General features: G+C 38.2%; 1 protein-coding gene across 1 annotated transcript in view; it reads left to right on the top strand.

Annotated features, from left to right (window-relative positions):
- LOC134647310 (tyrosine-protein kinase Dnt) overlaps positions 1-20,143 on the top strand; it is a 47,219-nt gene that overhangs the window by 1,111 nt on the left and 25,965 nt on the right. The window lies entirely within an intron of this gene.

Raw genomic sequence — 20,143 nt, 5'->3', positions numbered from 1 at the left:
AACGTTTGATTAAGTGCAGTGTTTTATTTGATAATAGGTATAACCTACCTACCTGCTATCCAGCGAGTGTTGGTAAATATGAGTATGTCTGTCTACTTACCTTCTGGTGTCGTAAACGTCTATAGGCTACGCGGTGTTCTCTTATCAATTCATCAGTCAGGCCGACCAGGCCGTACACATGTTTACCACCACTATAGGCCACCAAACGAAGACCAAAAACAGCCACGCAGGGGAAATAATAGGTGTATAAGCGAATTTTGGCACAGTTGTAGGTAAAAGTGCCTTACACAACATACTGAAAGAACTGGTAGATGGGGGTTGTGCTAACGGGTGGGGGGGGGGGGGGGGTTAAAGGTCCCTTTTTTTAGTTTTTCGTAAATAACTCGTAAACAGTGGCTCATAGCAAAAAATGTTCTTATACATAAGTAATCTACATAAAATTGCCTACAAGAAAGATTCCGTACACTTTTTTTCTAAGGTCAATATTCAAAAAGATATTAGCCCCCCCACCCGTTAGCACAACCCCCATCCACCAGTACTTTCAGTATGTTGTGTAATAGTACATTACTGCAGACGCCGGGAAAGAAGGGCTTGCCGGGTGAGTAGGTATAGACGGCCGACCGTAGGGAGGCCGGATAGTGATACGAAGTCGGCAAGACCTTTTCACGGCTAGGCATGTATAGTGCTTTTCTCAAACATATGCAATGAAATAAAAAAAAATCACCACTCAAAAAAACAAATTATAAATATCAACCACAAATAGCTACACGACAAAAGTTTTTTAATTTTCCTTCCAATCCTGCCATAATGACTTTTTTTTACGGAAGTCGTCCGTATTTCGCGTGTGTAGTGTTCGAATAGACCCTATTAGCGCCATTATACACAACCTGATAATAAGAATCTCAATTTCAATAAATAAAATAAATGCAGAGGATTTTAAATATTGTCTATGGTCTCTGGTGAGCTGGTGACATACGTATAGACAAGATTTTAAATTTATTCATCAACACATTGAATCATACAGATTCGTATTCTTAATATCATCAGTACGTTCGTGTATAACAGGCGTTAACACGGATATTTTGGTTCGATAACCATTCATTCACTAAAAATAAAAAATATAATTCGGCTAGCCTGTTCATGGATTCTAACCCCATGTTTACATTAGAATTTAAAAAAAAATTACTTCCCGGCCTAGGCCTTCAATTTCGTATGAAATTCCTTTACAGTTCTCTGGAGTTGCTCCGCCCTAAACGTGATACTTCGAAGCCTGATATAACGCCCGGAGCGACGACATTTCATTGCATGTTTGAGAAAAGCACTTTTACCTACAACTGTGCCAAAATTCGCTTATACACCTATTATTTCCCCTGATTTTCCTTCGTTTGGTGGCCTATTAGTCGATAGTGACCCGGACTGACTGGGTCTGACTGAGTCGATTGTAGCCTAGTCTAGTCTAGTGTCCAAGGTTCAATTTCCGGTAAGGCACTTGAAGAACAAGTATGCACACCGTATTTGTTTCTCAGTCATTGGTGTTTTGTGACTTTTGTGTTTTCTAATGTTTCTACGTATATAATTTATCGTACGTCCATCGTAAAGGCATGTCTTATTACTCTTATTAGGTAGGCATTTACCTACCCACAAGTCCACCTAACAGCCTAAAAGCTTCGGCACACAGGCGCGTTTTCCGGGCGGGGCGTGAGCGCGGCGTGAGCGTTTTGTATGTAAAAGCGGCGTGCTCACGCTGCGCCCGGAAAACACGCCTGTGTGACGAAGCCTTTAAGCTTACTATGAGGTTTAGTAAATGTGTGTAAGAATGTCTTAAATTATTTTTAATTTACAATGTCATCCACTTATCACTTACCACCCTTCTTTGGCAGTTGTGTGTGTTTTTTTTGTCGCAAATTAAAAGTTCAATAACCGAGTTAGCTATAATCTCGTTTCACACCAATTTTGTTAAGCAAAATAAGCTTCACAGCTTTCAGAGCCGACAGTCAAACAGGGCTCAGTCAGATCCTTTATTTGAGTTCACTTGACAAAGGTGCCTTTCAGAAACGTGTCGCGCGTTTTATTCGGAGAAGGCTTTTTTGAGGTTTTTTTTTCTGTAAGGAGTTTCCTAGAATCGTGATCGGTTTTGAAACAGGCAGACGCAAGGTGCAAGTCTCATGCAACTATTGCAACTACAATAGGATGCCCATAGGTATTCAGAACCATACTCAACACATTTAGTTAGACAGTAAAATTAACAGAAGGCAAACTTTTTTATTTACGATTACAAATAGGTATAACACCGCGGAAGTAAGCATGACTGCATGAGGTTCTAAATTTGACGCAGTAAAATGTTAACATTATAATAAGAATAAGAAGTAAGAAGCAATAATTACCTAATCGTGCTTGTTGAGATTATTTACTGTACCGTAGATTCTAGATGAAATGCCGGATAAAAAATTTCATGCTATATAGGTAATTTATAGTTATTTTTAATGCAAAAAAAGTGTAATAAACTAGAAAGTTTTTGTTACCCCCGATCGTTCGAATATGCAACCGAGCAATTTTCATTTAAAACTTTACATTTTGAAAGATAACTTAATACCATATATCATTTTTTGAACACTAACTCCTTATTTATTTACTTTTGTTATACTTACTAGATCTACCGGACACGGACAACGCACAAACTGCAAACTGTAGACAACTAATAGGTACTAATATAACCAATAGTACTTAGTTTAGGTGCGAGAGCCGAACATTCAACTAGCTTCAAACCTAAGCTTTCCGGCATGATAATCGTGACTAAGACAATCTTCCTAAGGATTAATAACTAACAGTACCTACACTTTAAACTAGACTCAACCATGCGGGCAACTTAATCCTTCCAGCTTAATCCCAGATAACTTATCAGTCCAGATTTAATTCCCTCCTAAGCAATTACTGTATGTAAACAGCGTGAAGAATTAATCTCATCATTTTTTTGGGAAATTTAATCTCTTCTTTTAATTAGGGGACGTCACAACAATATACCTTCCCTCGTCATGTCCACTGAGATAAGGAATGACAGATTTACAAGCATGCGTCCACGCAGGTATACGCGCCTCACATTACCAGTTTTTGTCCATTCCCTATTGTGACCTGCTGGGTAAAAGCACTTCGTCTTTGTCCCCGTCTCGAACATCTGCCTCTTGTTCTTGCTTAGAAATTAGAATCACAAAACAATAATGAGCTACGAACGGTTTCTTGAAGGACGTACACCATTTGTCACCAGTAGCGCTTACGTACTTGTGAAAGTAGTCATTGCGTCGCGTTTGAATTTTTTGAAAGCACGAGAGCTAAGCATGGACCTAGAATATTACGGACGGACTGTCACCTAAGACAAACTGTGACACTGCAATGGCGGACGGTTTGAATGTGTGCGTGTAGACGAGTGTTACCATGTAACACAAATTCTCCCCTAATAGTGAAACAATTATTTTTAATATCCTCCTTGTTTTCAAATAAAAAAATTAGGACAGTTTTACGTTAGACAATAAAAAAGGTGTGTACGTATCTGATTTTATAGTTCTTGAAAATGCGCAATATTGCACAATTACTTTGTGCAAACATTATTTTCAATACCTAATGATATTTAGCATCGTAACGAAATGAGTTCGTCATGTTTTTTTTAATTTATACATTTAACTTGAAACATATCTGGTTTTCAACAAAAAAATTATAATACATAACAAACAAACGTTCCTTAGTATCGGGAAATTACCATAGTTTGAAATGCACAATCAATAATTTAACCATTTACCTAAATGATCTCTTAATACATAATGATTTAATAAGAAGGGTATCAATTACCCTACTTTCGGGAAGTTACCTTATTCATGTTACTGGTCACACTCCTGTTTTGCAATTTGATAATTTATAAACAACAAATTATCGTGATTTTACGTACTAATTGATAAACTTAAGTATGAAAAGTTATTCCGTGACTTTTTTTCTTACGATCGGTACAATTCTAGCAGGATTTAACTACGCATGCCGGCATATTTTATATTTTTCTTCGACATGTTTACTTCAATGACGTTTCGATCCGTCTGACGGCAAACTGGTGGATGTGGGCTGTCAATATGTGTGTGTCACGCGTAAATACTTAGAAACTGGTGGATGTTGGAATCACAGTTGTGTTGTAAGCGAAACTCTGTCCGTAATATTATAGGTTCATGGAGCTAAGCATACTTATTAAAAGAAAGATCTCATTTTATACCAACTATTTAGGTGTTAACTGTTATAGAGAGAAATTTATAGTTCTGTATCTGTCCAGCAAGTCTATATTTTACCTTCTTTATGCCTCTCATAATAACCATTTAAGAGTTCATTATTAATTATATATGAGATGAAAATTGGACTACGCTAATATTTATAAGAAAACACAAACCGTTCCTTGGCAATGGTATCACATTAGCGTTAATGAAATCGCCCACGCCGAATGTATTTTGGTCGCGTTTAAAAAACAAATACACGATTATAAGAAACAGTTTCACACATTCGTTTTGAAATGTTTGTAATTTATCGATAACGACACGAATATAAAAATTACCATATCTCACATCTTTATTCGATATCTGTAAATTTCGAACGGCATGTATGCTCGTATCGGCGACCGGATCGGTTGGTGGTTAGTTGTAATTTATTTCTGTTGACATTTATGGAGATTCCATGGATCTCGGCCAATAAGCGACGCCTAAAACCAGCGCCTAACACGTTTGAATATACATATCACCTTCCGAGAAATAACATTATTGCAAAACTGAACTTTTATTTGCGATAAATAAGCTTTATAAGTAGGTATTGGTGGATGTTGAAACACCTACACGTCTATAAAACTAAGCCTGCGAGGACGCCGTGAGAACGGTAACATGATAATGCACATCACATTATTATGTAGGAATGTGTTCTTCCAGACGATCTCCAAAGCACTGGGTTTAGCAGTGACTATCGGAGACATTAAAATACCTTGAAACAATTGCGCGAGGCTATTAAGATAGAAGACAGTCCAGAAATATAACGGCCGATACTAATATTGTCCGTTTATTTATGGAACCTGCTACATGCTACATAGTTGGATAAGATCTGAATACTGACCATATTAAACTATAAATGTTAATTAATATTGTACGCCCAATTTCCCATAGCCATACATTTATTTTATTTGTGCTGCAATCGATTTTCTTCTCCAACGTAACACGACACGCTCTTAGTTCCACAAACAAGTACGGTCGTGAAAAAGTATTAACTGCAGGTGCCTGTAATAATGAAACTCTTTGCAGAATGATGATAATGATAAGTTAGTGCGGAGAGGATGCTGCGCTGGGCGTATCAGACGACAGCATGGTTTATGGTTACACACTATCGCTCATCTGAATCCTTGTAGTCGGCGATGGTGCAAGCCACAGGAAAACGAATAGGAGTCAAATCGATAAAAAATAAAAAAAAGCGGCCAAGTGCGAGTCGGACTCGCCCATGAAGGGTTCCGTATTTAGGCGATTTATGACGTATTAAAAAAAACTACTTACTAGATCTCGTTCAAACCAATTTTCGGTGGAAGTTTACACGGTAATGTACACATCATATATTTTTTTTAGTTTTATCATTCTGTTTTAGAAGTTACAGGGGGGGGGGGGACACACATTTTACCACTTTGGAAGTGTCTCTCGCGCATACTATTCAGTTTAGAAAAAAATGATATTAGAAACCTCAATATCATTTTTGAAGACCTGTATACCCCACACGTATAGGTTTGATGAAAAAAAAAATTTGAGTTTAAGTTCTAAGTATAGGGAACCCCAAAAATTTATTGTTTTTTTTTTCTATTTTTGTGTGAAAATCTTAATGCGGTTCACAGAATACATCTACTTACCAAGTTTCAACAGTATAGTTCTTATAGTTTCGGAGAAAAGTGACTGTGACATACACGGACAGACGGACAGACAGACAGACAGACATGACGAATCTATAAGGGTTCCGTTTTTTGCCATTTGGCTACGGAACCCTAAAAACATACCATAATCTAGGTAGGTACTTACTAAATTTGTGAAATGCGAGATCAATTAGAATTTCGTTTTGGGATCCAACCTAACATTTTTTTAAATTGAACCTAGAGTGTTACATGATCTAAAACTTTAGTGCCCCGTTTGCAGAACTAAGTCCTAATAGGTCCTAGTATCTACAACGTAAAATACGAATGTTTAACTATACTAACTAATATTTTCCTCGCCGTTCTCTTAATTTGCTCAGAATCGCGAGCAAGGTGTTTAATTTGTCCCAAATCGCCGACCGTCTGTGTATTTCGTCGCCGCAAGATCGCAAGAGAGGTGCGCGGGCGCATTGTTTCACAAGCACCCGGCGCGGGCGCGGGCTTCCTTGATGTACATTACCAGATAATTGAATTAATGGAAATTTCTGCAGTTTACATCGCTAGCGACCATTTTGTTACATTTCCAATAAATATAGTTAAGCTATCAAAAGATATGGTGTTCCTAATTTTCTTTTAGCGTTAGGATGTAGATTTAGTTGCCAAACTAAAGGTAGGTAACCATTCCTTTATTAATCAATTACATATATCATATAACGAGACGTTGACGTGAGGGCCAACCTCATTGAATAGCTTAGCTTTAGACAAATATAATCGTGACTAAAACCTACGTTCCTGCCTATGATACATTCCAAAATTTGTACATTTGTAAGGGGATTTCCCTGCAGTCTGTAGGTAGTCTCACGGCTTGAAGCCATGCACTATTTTGTTTTATAATATTCCGAGTGGTAAAACAAACTTATTCTAACGGCTAATGCATGTCTTATTCTCCTTTACAATGGTATGATGGACTGTCTCAATATAACAATAGGTAACAATTGCCTGTCAATTATACTAACAAGTACCTATGGAAGTATGCCAACATTGCCAACCACAAATGCATTCAGCCGTAAATCTATCGCATGGATAATTTGACCAATAATTTACAGGCTATCAGGTATCCACAATAGAAAACAAAAATTACCACAAAAAATACCAGTTCTAACGTTACAGCATCCAGCGGTAAGAAGATCTTATTATTACGGCTTAAGTTTCATGGCTAGAACTGCGGTGGGCGATAAAAAATAAGAAAAAATTCAAGTAAACTTAAGTAACTTGATACTTGGTGGTCGTGTAAGGTTTCGTCTAGACACCGTAACCTCTTCACACGGTTACCTACCATAACTGGCTTTAGTACCGTATGCCGTGAGACCAGCCGACCACATGCTGCATTTAAATGTTCGAGTAATCAAAATTGATTAGTGCATCTCATAAAGATAAATGGAAATTGGATTTCAGCGTGCCATGTTGCCATGAGTCATACTTATGTGAATATAAGTTTTGACGTAATTTTGGCCTGAATTATTAGAAGTTGTAGATATTTCAAGTACTTATTTGGAGTCTACGGACCTCCCAAATGGAGCCAAATCCTGACGGCTAAAACTAATACCCAACTTAAGAACTCTTATCATTTGTCAACAAAGGTTGACATAGATTACTACTGCAATTTGTTTAGGGCTGAAGGTTGGTGTGTGAAGGGTGTTTCCGGCGCTATCTCCCTTATCTACAGTACGATCTCTCCGACCTATGCCAACATTACCTTCCCCGTACTACGTGTAAACTGTCCTGTCCTATGGCTTATCCTTCACATCCGGGCACATTTTTTTTCTCCAGGTACTAGGAGAGAGATTCAATAAAGAGGTCCGGGATAGACATAAACCTCTCTTTGTTATTATAATAAATACTATTAATGTTGCATTCAGAGCGTCTGCTGTGTTAAGCCAAAAAGATCCATAAACGTTCATTGCTTCAACACTCATATGACTTTTTCCATTTAGCGACAGTAGTTGTGATCTCGCCCCTAAGCAGCGAACGTCGTTATAAGAATTAACAATGAAATATTTCAATAAACCGACGGCGTTATATAAATATGGGCGCGTTCGGGAACTATTCGTTATGTAAACAGCGTTGACACGAGTGACGTGGAGTGGGCCTAAATAAATTTAATTTCACGGGAGGATGGGCCCGGTTTTTATCCGGGTGTTCCAGTGGATGTACCTGCGGGTTAAGCTTCACTTAGAACACGATTCGGGTCCGTGACTCGAATTAAAAAGATATAATTAAAAACTAACCATCCAAAATATGGGTTTTAAATAAGCTTACGGACTCTAATATATAGCGTCGATGAAAGTAAGTTACCACGAAGCTTTTACCCAACCAAAGTTTGGTAGTCAATCAGTAGATCTCTCATCAAATCAGTTGATCTTCGTAATACTTGGTATTACATGAAGTTACTATTGTAGCTAAATAATAGACGTAGGCAACTAAAGCCTATTAACGTGTGCAGTAAATAACACCCACAAAGAAGACTAGAGTCCTACCCTGACAGTCGTTTCGTTGAGCATAATTTTGGTACAAATCCAGCATAAGCTTTCAGCACTTAGGGGCACTCGGACGCAGAAATAGAATTAGGTTCAGAGCCGAGCCGCAGGCGACAGCCGGGATTATGCGCGTTACATGAATATGCAACTCGTTATTTTCAATTACGGAGAGCGAGGCTTAGATGTAGGGTTGCCACTTATCGAAAGTGCAAGTAATGCCGATGTTTTATTAAAATCGCGCGCGTTATTTAGCTTACAAGAAAAAATACTCCGACTGACTTTACACTATGATCTCTACATCACGATTGGCCAAAAAACAGATAAACACTGGTAGTGGTATGGTAGTACATATTAGCAAGCAAATCACTTGTTGCTTAAATTATGTAAAAAAAACATGCATTACATTATGGTCAAGTTAACCGCTTGCCTATAAAACCCGTAAAATAAGTATTTTGATACAAGTATATCTACATGTATGTCACGGAAAATCCTAGTGTCTGACAACCCTGAACGTAGCCCGGACCTATGCAATCCTTTGCCGACACGTGCACTTTTAATTTTAATGCTTTGTCATTGCGTCCACATTTGACTTTGCGCACATTTATCATAAAGATACGTCATCTGTCAACTGTCTGCGCATATGTGCGTATTGTGCGTTTGCTTTTACTAAATGGGTGATGACTATTCAATTATTGCGCGCCGGCGTTTTGTTGGTATTACGCAACATAGTGACAATGTGAACTTTAATTGAAATAGGACATGTTATGGTGGACATGAGTTATTTACCTACGATATACCTGCTTATACACTTTGGGCATATGTCGCCACAGGTAAACATTATACATATGTACATACATGCATGGTAAAACATGAAACAAAACAATCATAAACAATTTAATATACTTATTACTTGTGTCTCGACTTAAGATCGTACGATTACTATTCCTTTTGCTTCAGACTTTCTTTCCCCTAAATGCTAATAGGTTAGCCGCAATAGGAGTCTTCATAACGAGGGGCCAATCACATTTATATACTTCGTAAGGTGTGATAATGGGAGGTTTTTCTGGCCGCCTATCGCTACCACGAGCGTACGTGCCGGTACGCAGTAAGCTTTACCTACGTTAGGACCAGAAAAACAGAAAACGAACATACCATCTCCGTTCTTGTGCTCTTATTATGCAAGAATCAATCAAGACAATTACGACTGAGCGATCCACTGCAATGATCCCGGACCGCAAATTAAACCAAATACCAACTAGGGCTACAAGCCGTACAAGCCTGTAAGCTTCGTAAAAACTTACTCTCATAAGGCCAGAAAGAATGCTCATACAATCGAGATAAGGTCCTCTTGTTAAGCGAACATAAAATGAGTTTCATGAGTTATTGCCTGATGAATATTAACCGAGCCGAAGTAAAAACTTAAGGATTCTCTATAAATACACGGCACTTGAAATTCAACTCGATCCCTTACTTGTTCGCTGGTAAGATATCTATAAGCTGGTAATACCGTATTTACTATTTATTGATGTGCGACTCTGAATTTAAATTCCATGTAATGCCGGACATAACCGATAATTGTTATTCAGTATTCTACCTGGAACGTGAAGCAAGCAGCTAATATACTTGTAAAAATGATTTCAAATTTAAATGAAGTCGTGTATTGAACCTTAACATACTTTAATTTACAGTTCATTTATTGAATGCCTAAAGACATTCTTTATTCTGTAATAAATAATAGTCGAACATTAGGTAAATTCTGAATTGTAGAATTTTAAACTTTTTAAGAAAGTTTTATGTGTGTTAGAAATAAAACAAAATGAGTACTTATTCCATTACATTGACCATTCAAGTAATCTTAGACAGTAAAAGCTATTAAGCTTTGTTGTAAACTTACATACTCGTGTAGGTACTCATTGTGCTTTATCACTAATTTGCGAGTGTTAAAAATGAGAAAAACATGGAATCCCATTAAACAAAAACCTAAATTCCATTTTGAACAGGTTATCCAAGTAATCTTTAACAGACAAGCCTATTATTATTTATCTCTCGTACAGGAATTGATTACTTTCTACGAGCTGCGAGTAACGTGTTATTGTGGCGGGCGGCAATCCGTCAAGCCACTGATTTACCCGATAACGATAACCACGCTAGCTCTGAGCGTATCAGTATCAACTATATTTGAAAACTCAATCAATTGTTTATCTTATTTTATTGGAACAAGGTATAAAATTGATCGTCTCTTGAAATGCACTTGCTGCATATATCGTAGTGGTATGGTTGCAATGCTTCGAGTTGTGTATATTATGGTCTTCACAGCTCCGTTTTTATTGTAAACCTGACTTCTGCGGGTGTACGACTACCTGCCATTTCCGTTTGTACTTATAGGTGAATACTTGAATATAGTATTTGCACCTCGATTCAATGTAACTATGTATGCATCTTACTAGTTTTTAACATATATATACCTTACTCGTATCATGCGCCCAGTTGACGCAATATAAATAGTTTACGCCGATTTTTCAAACATTTTCTAAAATCTAGCTTAATAGCATCGGTCGCAGACGTTTCTGCTTGTTTAAGATTTTATTTTCTAATAATTTGTATGGATAATCGTTGCAAATTATGCTACGTCAACTATGAAGTTTCTAGATTGAAGTCATGGTGCCTGCTACATATCTATGGTATGGTGCGATTGAAATTTGAATTTGAATACAAGCGTCGGGTGTGCCTTGTTGATGTCATTACGTAGTTGCTGTAGTTTCATATCGCGTTAGTGACACATTGGCAATGTATTCAGGTCAGGCGGGCTGCAGCTGAGCAAATAGATCGTTCGGCTCTACTAAATTACCACTAAATTTAGCAATTTCAAATGGGTATCTCAAGCCACTTATAATATATAACTTACTCAAATTTAAGTTTATTGCATCCCACTTAGCTAAACAGAAAACACCCACATGAACCAGCTTCTTATTTGTGATACAGAATTACAAATTAAAACCCTTTGAACGCATAAACTTCTCTACTAATTGTGTACTGTCGGTGTCAACACCAATATCTTTAGCAAATAAGTGATGTGTACTGTAAGGGTAAAAACACCAGAGCACCATTTTAAACAATATTTATTACGGAATCACAATAATAATCAGAGTTTTGGACTTAGGTAATACGCAACGCCGATGACGCGCAAAAAACCGATCTCTAGATGACAGACAGCATAGTGTTGCTCTATCCCCGGTTCTCGTAGTGATGTCAAGACCGCTGTTTGACGATGCCGCCTTTTAGCTCGGCCATCGCCTGACCCGACCAGCGCCCCGCAGGTCACTGTCATCAGTGCAGCCACTGAAGTCTGCCACAGCCAACGCAGTCGCAGCAAGCTGGGTCTTCACCAGGTGGATGTAGCCTCCACCAGTTCAATATTCTGCGAATTGAACAAGCACCTTTTACGCTCAGCCGATATACAAGCCTTGGTCCTTTTGAGTAATTCGACTCGAGTTCCGTTGAAACGGTCTATTTCGTTATTGTCAACTTACACCAAGATATTTAGTTCTATTTCAGTCGAATTGGAGTAAGGGCTTAAGCCGACTGAACCAAATGTAAGAAAGCATGACCAGGCTAGGTACCAAATAATCCGTGGTATGAGAGGTGTTAGGATATGCAAGTCTGCTCAGCACTTGCTTGAAATACACAAAAGGCTTAATTCACGTGCATATGACACCAAGAGGATATAAATACCAATTAATTAATTATGCAAAATAATAAAATATTGCGATGAGCGTGACATCTAGCGGCAGGTAGATAAACCACCCCCTTTTTTTGTAACACCATCTAACATAAATTATTTTCTTGTGAATAACGTCATATAACTTTGAAGGATTTATTAGATTTTGATAAATTTCTAGCATGTATACCCATGCAGCTAACCCAAACCTTCCATTGAGCGGTGCGTTCATACTGACCGCTTAACGTAACAATGACTATTTGTGTCGTTTTAAAAGCAAAGACTTGGAACAAACTCACAATTGGCTTCTCCGTTGTAGGATGTAAGACTCCCTCGCATGCACGCACAAAAATGCGTACAACTCGTGAGAGGCTAACATGGGACACGTCTCATGCATGTGCGGAGCTGCCTAGGCTAGGACACCACTGCCCTTGTAGGCGCAACGACCGTAGAAGTCGGCCCTTCACGATAAGGTTGTCACGGAGCCCGGTGCACGCACTCGCTCCAACTGGGTATTTCGAACAGGCACTCCCTCCAACTCTACTGGATCCGGTACTTCGCCAGCGATCCCTAGAAGGTATAAGTGCAAGCAACCCTTTCAAGGTAACCTTGAGATCATCAGTCTTAAGGTCATTAAAATATCCTTTTGTAAACAAGGTCTCAAGCCAACCTCTCAAGGTCAACAACAAATAGTACGATACGATATAGATAAAACATTCATCGGTAGTAGAAATAATGGTCCTCTTAGGGATAATATCATATCACATGCAATGGTCCGCCTCTTAAAGCCTGCACTGCAGATACCAGGAACAAACTAGCCTGTTAAAGATAGTCTTGTATCACATGCAATGGTCCGCCTCTTAAGGCCTGCACTGCAGATATACCAGTAACAAAATTAGCCTATTAAGGATAATCTAAGCTCACATGCAACGGTCCGCCTTTTAAGGCCTGCATTGCAGCAAATACCCGTAACAACCATCCTCTTAAGGATAGTCTTATATCACATGCAATGGTCCACCTCTTAAGGCCTACACTGCAAATACCAGTAACAACCATCCTCTTAAGGAAAGTCTTATATCACATGCAATGGTCCGCCTCTTAAGGCCTACACTGCAAACACCAGTAACAACCATCCTCTTAAAGATAGTCTTATATGACATGCAATGGTCCGCCTCATAAAGCCTACACTGCAAATACCAGTAAACAACCATCCTCTTAAGGATAGTCTATATCACATGCAATGGTCCGCCTCTTAAAGCCTACACTGCAAATACCAGTAACAACCATCCTCTTAAGGAAAGTCTTATATCACATGCAATGGTCCGCCTCTTAAGGCCTACACTGCAAATACCTGTAACAACCATCCTCTGAAGGATAGTCTTATATCACATGCAATGGTCCGCTTCTTAAAGCCTACACTGCAAATACCAGTAACAACCGTCCTCTGAAGGATAGTCTTATATCACATGCAATGGTCCGCCTCTTAAGGCCTACACTGCAAATACCTGTAACAACCATCCTCTGAAGGATAGTCTTATATCACATGCAATGGTCCGCTTCTTAAAGCCTACACTGCAAATACCAGTAACAACCGTCCTCTGAAGGATAGTCTTATATCACATGCAATGGTCCGCCTCTTAAGGCCTACACTGCAAATACCTGTAACAACCATCCTCTGAAGGATAGTCTTATATCACATGCAATGGTCCGCTTCTTAAAGCCTACACTGCAAATATCAGCAACAACCACCCTCTCAAGGATAGTGACAAGCAACAGGCCGCTCCTTAAAGCCTCTGTTGCGATTACCGGCGCCAGGAAGTAGCCTATTAAGGATAGCATCCCTTGCCAAGACTAAAGTAACAGCCCTTCTTAAAGAGCACATAATAATTAAAGCTCTATAGCAGACATTGAAGAGAGTAAGTAATATAAATAAAATAATCACTCAGTTCTCAATCCGAGTGTCTAATAAAATTAATCAAGCACAATGTGTTTATTTTAGTCGGCAAACCCGTTAACAAAACACATAAGTATGACAACAGTAACCCAGTTCTAAATCTGGGATAAAACAAAATCACAACTCGATTCCAAACTCGAGAGTAAGTAATATAAATAAAATAATCACTCAGTTCTCAATCCGAGTGTCTAATAAAATTAATCAAGCACAACGTGTTTATTTTAGTCGCCAAACCTGTTAACAAAACACATAAGTATGACAACAGTAACCCAGTTCTAAATCTGGGATAAACAAAATCACAACTCGATTCCAAACTCGAGAGTAAGTAGGTAATATAAATAAAATAATCACTCAGTTCTCAATCCGAGTGTCTAATAAAATTAATCAAGCACAATGTGTTTATTTTAGTCGCCAAACCTGTTAACAAAACACATAAGTATGACAACAGTAACCCAGTTCTAAATCTGGGATAAAACAAAATCACAACTCGATTCCAAACTCGAGAGTAAGTAATATAAATAAAATAATCACTCAGTTCTCAATCCGAGCGTCTAATAAAATTAATCAAGCACAATGTGTTTATTTTAGTCGGCAAACCTGTTAACAAAACACATAAGTATGACAACAGTAACCCAGTTCTAAATCTGGGATAAAACAAAATCACAACTCGATTCCGAACTCGAGAGTAAGTAATATAAATAAAATAATCACTCAGTTCTCAATCAGAGTGTCTCATAAAATTATATCTCAGTTCCTAATCTGAGAATATACTCGTAGTCAGTTCTTAATCTGAAAACGGTACCTGAAATAACAGCATTTGCCCTTAACATGGGAAATATAAAATAATAAGCAGTTGCTACTATGCAACCAATTGTAAATGATCATGTGCAACTTGGCTTGCCTCTTCCGTGCCCCTAAATAAAGGCAACACTCTTACTATACCAACATTGAACTACAGTAGAGCCTGAACAGAAGTTCATGTTATCGAGGTTCCTCTCTTACCCAGGTTCGCCTTATCGAGGTTTCACAAATTGTATTTTTCAACCATCATGAAGTGTATATTGATAATGACCAATCAGTCAAATCATGGCACATATGCTTAAACCATAAAGCTTCCAATCCCAAGACACACATGGTTGATTTTCTCCAGCTGTGTATGTGCATTTTATGTGTAGATAACTCAACACATCATCATCCAGGTTAACTTATACCTGCACAAAACTAAATAATTTTGTTAAATGCCATGCAAGCACACATTGTAAGATAAATGAGTTCATAACATAATAAACCACAATTTATGCATTTTTCAAAACAATGAAATACATACTTAGTGAACCCACAAAATTTGCGAAACATATTATTATTTATAACTTCTGATTTATGAAACCCAGAAGTAATAAAAGTGTACTGTTTATTAATGCAAACGGTACCATAACACACTACAAGTTCAGACGAAAACCGTCAATAACTTCAAACAGTAGCTCATGACATGATACTCTTCGGTCAATGTTCATTAGCAGTGAATGGGTTAAAATAGTTATTAGGAAAGCTTTAACCAAGCTATTTACCTTCGTTTAATATTCACCCATAAAACACTTATCGGACTGGAACGTTTAGAGTCCAGTCGCACTTGTATGTAAAAGACATGTATCATGTAGACCGTCAATATCCATATTGACTCCTGAAAGTATTTACCTCGCTTACCATTAGCAACAACCTGCTTTACCAGTGTCATACTCAGCTCAGTAAATATCTTGTTCAATATGTCCATCTCTTTGACAAGATTTTAACCTTGGAAATTCATCAAACTTCATCAGTAATAAAGTTTTGTTATAATAAAATGCATCTGAAACATACTGTTAGAACACAAATGATTATCATTGTCAATAACTCAAACACTTGACAATGTCATGCCAATAAAACTTTCATTAGTTTGGTAAGTCTGTTTAAATATATGTCTTTGGTTCATATTATAACATGACATTTTGTGAAAAATATTTGCAATGCAAACTTTAACCAACATCCCAATGAACAAAACAACAACCACAACATACTATAAGCTGTATGCAATTAATTTGTATAAACATTCATAAGATTTTTCATACATAGAACCAATCAATAATATGTACAGACAGAAATTTTCTCAACATCTCAAATGATTTACTGCCTTATTTATCAGTATGTCTGCAGCTTAATGTTAATTGCAAAGATGCAGGAGGTTATATGTGAAATGAACTGTCTTAAAATATTCAGTCCGAGGAGGCTCCGGATACATAGAGTGACTACATTTGTCACAGACACTACTAACCAGCTTGAAATAAATGTCACCTTTCGCTTATTCACAAAGCGCATTTTACTAACCACACACAGTCAATGTAACACGTACTGACCGTTAGTATACATGTACAACATGAACAAACATTTTATTTCTAAATAAATACCTCATTTTCCATGACATCGGAGATTAGTCACTTATCAACATATTTTCTCCATATAATGAATTAGTTGAACACTAGGACATATTATACCTGGCATCCATAACCAACTAATTTTGAAATATTAGCCATGTCCATCCGGGTTCATTACAGAGGCCTGACCCGATAGCCACTCTAGTGCCTTCAACGACGGTATGGTCGTACAATTCAAGAATCATTGCTGTCAAATTTCTGGAAATTACACAGACTAAAAACATACCAACAAAGCATTATTTCAGTTGCAATAAGCATGTGTAATATCACACACACACAAACACATATGAAACAACAAGTAATTTCTCCTCATTGTTGTTGTAACCAATATTCCAGTGTTTTTGAAAACTTGTAATCTATTTTAATTTGACTGAAAGGATAAAGTATTAAATAGCACTCATTGTTAATCATGAAAGCATATTACCACCATACATATAGCATCAATCAAGGCTACATTACCAAACTTGTTTTATATGCTTTTTACTTGAATGTAAATTTCACCACGACACAGACTTTAGAAAATGTTCATAGCATTTTGTTAATATGTCATGTAGACATACTTAATCACATTATGTTATGTATCTGAAAGCACATAGATTACAAGAATAACACAACATATAAGTGAGGCAGTGAATATTTACCACTATGAGCATTGTTAGGTGTTGGATCAACACAGACTTCTTACCTGAGTTAACTTTTACCTGAGTTACTCTGTAATCCCAAGGATTTATTTCATTCATACCAATATCAAAATTCAATTGTACCTAATGGTATCTGTCAGCTTATGTCTTGTGATCTTCTGCTGTGAATATTGTAATACATACATGCCAGCAGCTTTATTACACTGTCAATATGTATTATTTTTGACAGTCATGATCATTGATGTACATAAACTGAAATAGGTATCTGAAATCAAACACAAAACACACAAAACACACGGCAAAGGTACGATACGCCAGCCAATAGCCGGCACAGGTTAGTTTTGTAGGCTATTCTTGTAGGTATGATTTTGACACCAATCTTGGACTTTGTATATTTAAGTCCCTAACTGATGAGTGGTGTTGGTGCATTTACTCATTACAATCAGATTAACGATCAGAACAATGAAACAAGGAAGGACTACGCGCGGTAAATTTCGTAATGTCAATTTCGACAAATTATATCGTAGTAGGCGAGGAATCACTATCGCACTTCTGAAGCTGTAAGGGTAAAAACACCAGAGCACCATTTTAAACAATATTTATTACGGAATCACAATAATAATCAGAGTTTTGGACTTAGGTAATACGCAACGCCGATGACGCGCAAAAAACCGATCTCTAGATGACAGACAGCATAGTGTTGCTCTATCCCCGGTTCTCGTAGTGATGTCAAGACCGCTGTTTGACGATGCCGCCTTTTAGTACTAATTAAAACGAACATCAACAATCGCATAAATAACACCGCCCGGTTGAGTAAAAATAATTGGCAGTTTTGTTTGAAAAACTATACATGATAAATGGATATAATTTATCGCTTCAAGTTAAAAATATTAGTTTTACGTCTCAGTACACCTTCGCGAACAGCATATGGTCTGTAAAGTTCTCAAATATCTCATCTATCTTAGCATACGTAAAAGGTAGACAGGTATTTTTACTGACAGTGAAAGATTTTGATGCATGATAGTGAACAAACTATGTAGCCGACACATCAAGAATATTGAGCTGCTCCGGCTAAGGTTTACTTTTAAAATAGCTTTACGTGATCGATAGAGGCATATTCAAAATAATGGTCGAGGCTAGGACGGGCTCTCAATCACACCTCGACAAGGGATTGTGTCGCGTCGGTTTTGTGGCAATTTGCCGGGAATGGATGGAGACGTCAGCTCGACAAAAAGCTTCGATCGATCAGAGCTGAGGTTATTGCGCGCGCGACGCCGGCGACACCGTGTGTGTCTTAAACTTCACAACAATGTCTCGAACTTTTGGACAATGTATCCTGTAAATGTACTCATGTTTCACAAAAGTAACTTGTTAAGACTGTTCACAAACCACAATAGTATTTTATATCATTTTGAGAAACCTACTCCTACCGACTATAAACTGCCGAGAAAGTTTAAAATGAAAAAGCCATTCCATGCAGATGGTTTCTTAATCTCAGACTTACTCGCGCTAACAGTTGATCTAGGAGAGTGTTCTTTCCAATATCGTGACACAAAATAATCACTTGTGAGAGTGCGGCTCCTCTGGGACGCTCGCACAAGCGCGCGAGACAATGCCGGCGACGGGAAAAATGCCGCGGCCGCGGCACGAGCTCTGCCTACTTCCTCCATCCCTAATATCGTTACCGGGCTTTTAGTCGAACAAAAACTATTCTAATGGAATGTTGACGACGAGAACAAATTAGTTGGCTAAATGTATCTTTTCTTTGTTCTGACGTCGGAATCGATTTAGTAAACAAAGTGATGTGATTCCTGAAAACTTTAAACTCGGAGGAGTCGGAGGGCAAGCGGTCAGACAGCAGACCCTCGTCGGGCAAGCTGACGCGGCCGTCAGCCCGGCAGGCCGGCTGTCCGTCCGTCACGACGCATCCATCAACTGCCACCGGCGACGACTCAGTTCAAACTCAGTTTAAGCTCAGTTTAAAACCTGACAGCTCCCCGACCATGATCGATGATGTGCGACCGAAGAATGCACCTAAAACTGAAATAGCAACTGTCCAACAAGTTAATGTTTTAGCGCTAATGACATTAACATCCAATTCGGTCACTTGTTGTGTTTTGACATCGAAAGGTGGCTGTTTGAGTAGTTCGGGGCTTACTGATGATGTTGACCAAAATACAAGCGCAGCAATAGTTAATGGTCCGCTTAATACTGCGTGAAGCACTCCGCGTGAAACCGCACGCTACGCGTAACGATATTAAATCTCCCGTTGTGATGGCAATGGCACACGACCAGTATATTATTTCTCCTGTGCATTTATTTAAGGCTTAAAGATGCCCCATTAGGGATGATGCGGTGACAATTTTTGTTTAGTTTGCGTCGTAATTGAATAGGCGTTGGGAACGCCACGCGACCCGGGCTGGTTAAATGGAAATGTGTAAATAAATGTGTGTAATAAACCATCGTGTGAGATTCACAGGATTATTTCGCGGAGTCCCTGCGTGTGAGTTTTGTTAAAAGCGAGTTATGTTACTGCGCGGGAATGGTTTAGCACTTCTGGGGCATTATCTAAATTGTTAAATGCACTTAGTGGTACTGCCAAGAAACATTGTTTCACACGTCGTTTCTCTTCAGGGATGACAGCTGTTTCGTTGACAGAGCTTCGACAGGAAGGGTTTATATTGAAACGAATGACGTGATGTTAGTCATCGCCATACTGTTGTCACCTTGCATTGATGCCTAACACATGGGGCAAAAATATTTATTAGTTCAGTTTCATTCATATTGGGAGGTACAAGTATTTAAATATAGTATTTAAGACCACACACACGCTGTCTGTATCAGTATGTCCACAAATGCAGTAGGCGTTGGGCGGTAACTGGCTTGCACCTACGTAGCTGTTTCTCCCCGTCTGTGTATCTTTCCA

The sequence above is a fragment of the Cydia amplana genome, chromosome 4, assembly GCF_948474715.1.
Source record: "Cydia amplana chromosome 4, ilCydAmpl1.1, whole genome shotgun sequence".
In the NCBI taxonomy this organism is placed as follows: Eukaryota; Metazoa; Arthropoda; class Insecta; order Lepidoptera; family Tortricidae; genus Cydia; species Cydia amplana.
Note: the sequence above shows the minus strand (reverse complement) of the source record. Positions and strands in the feature narration are given on the sequence as shown.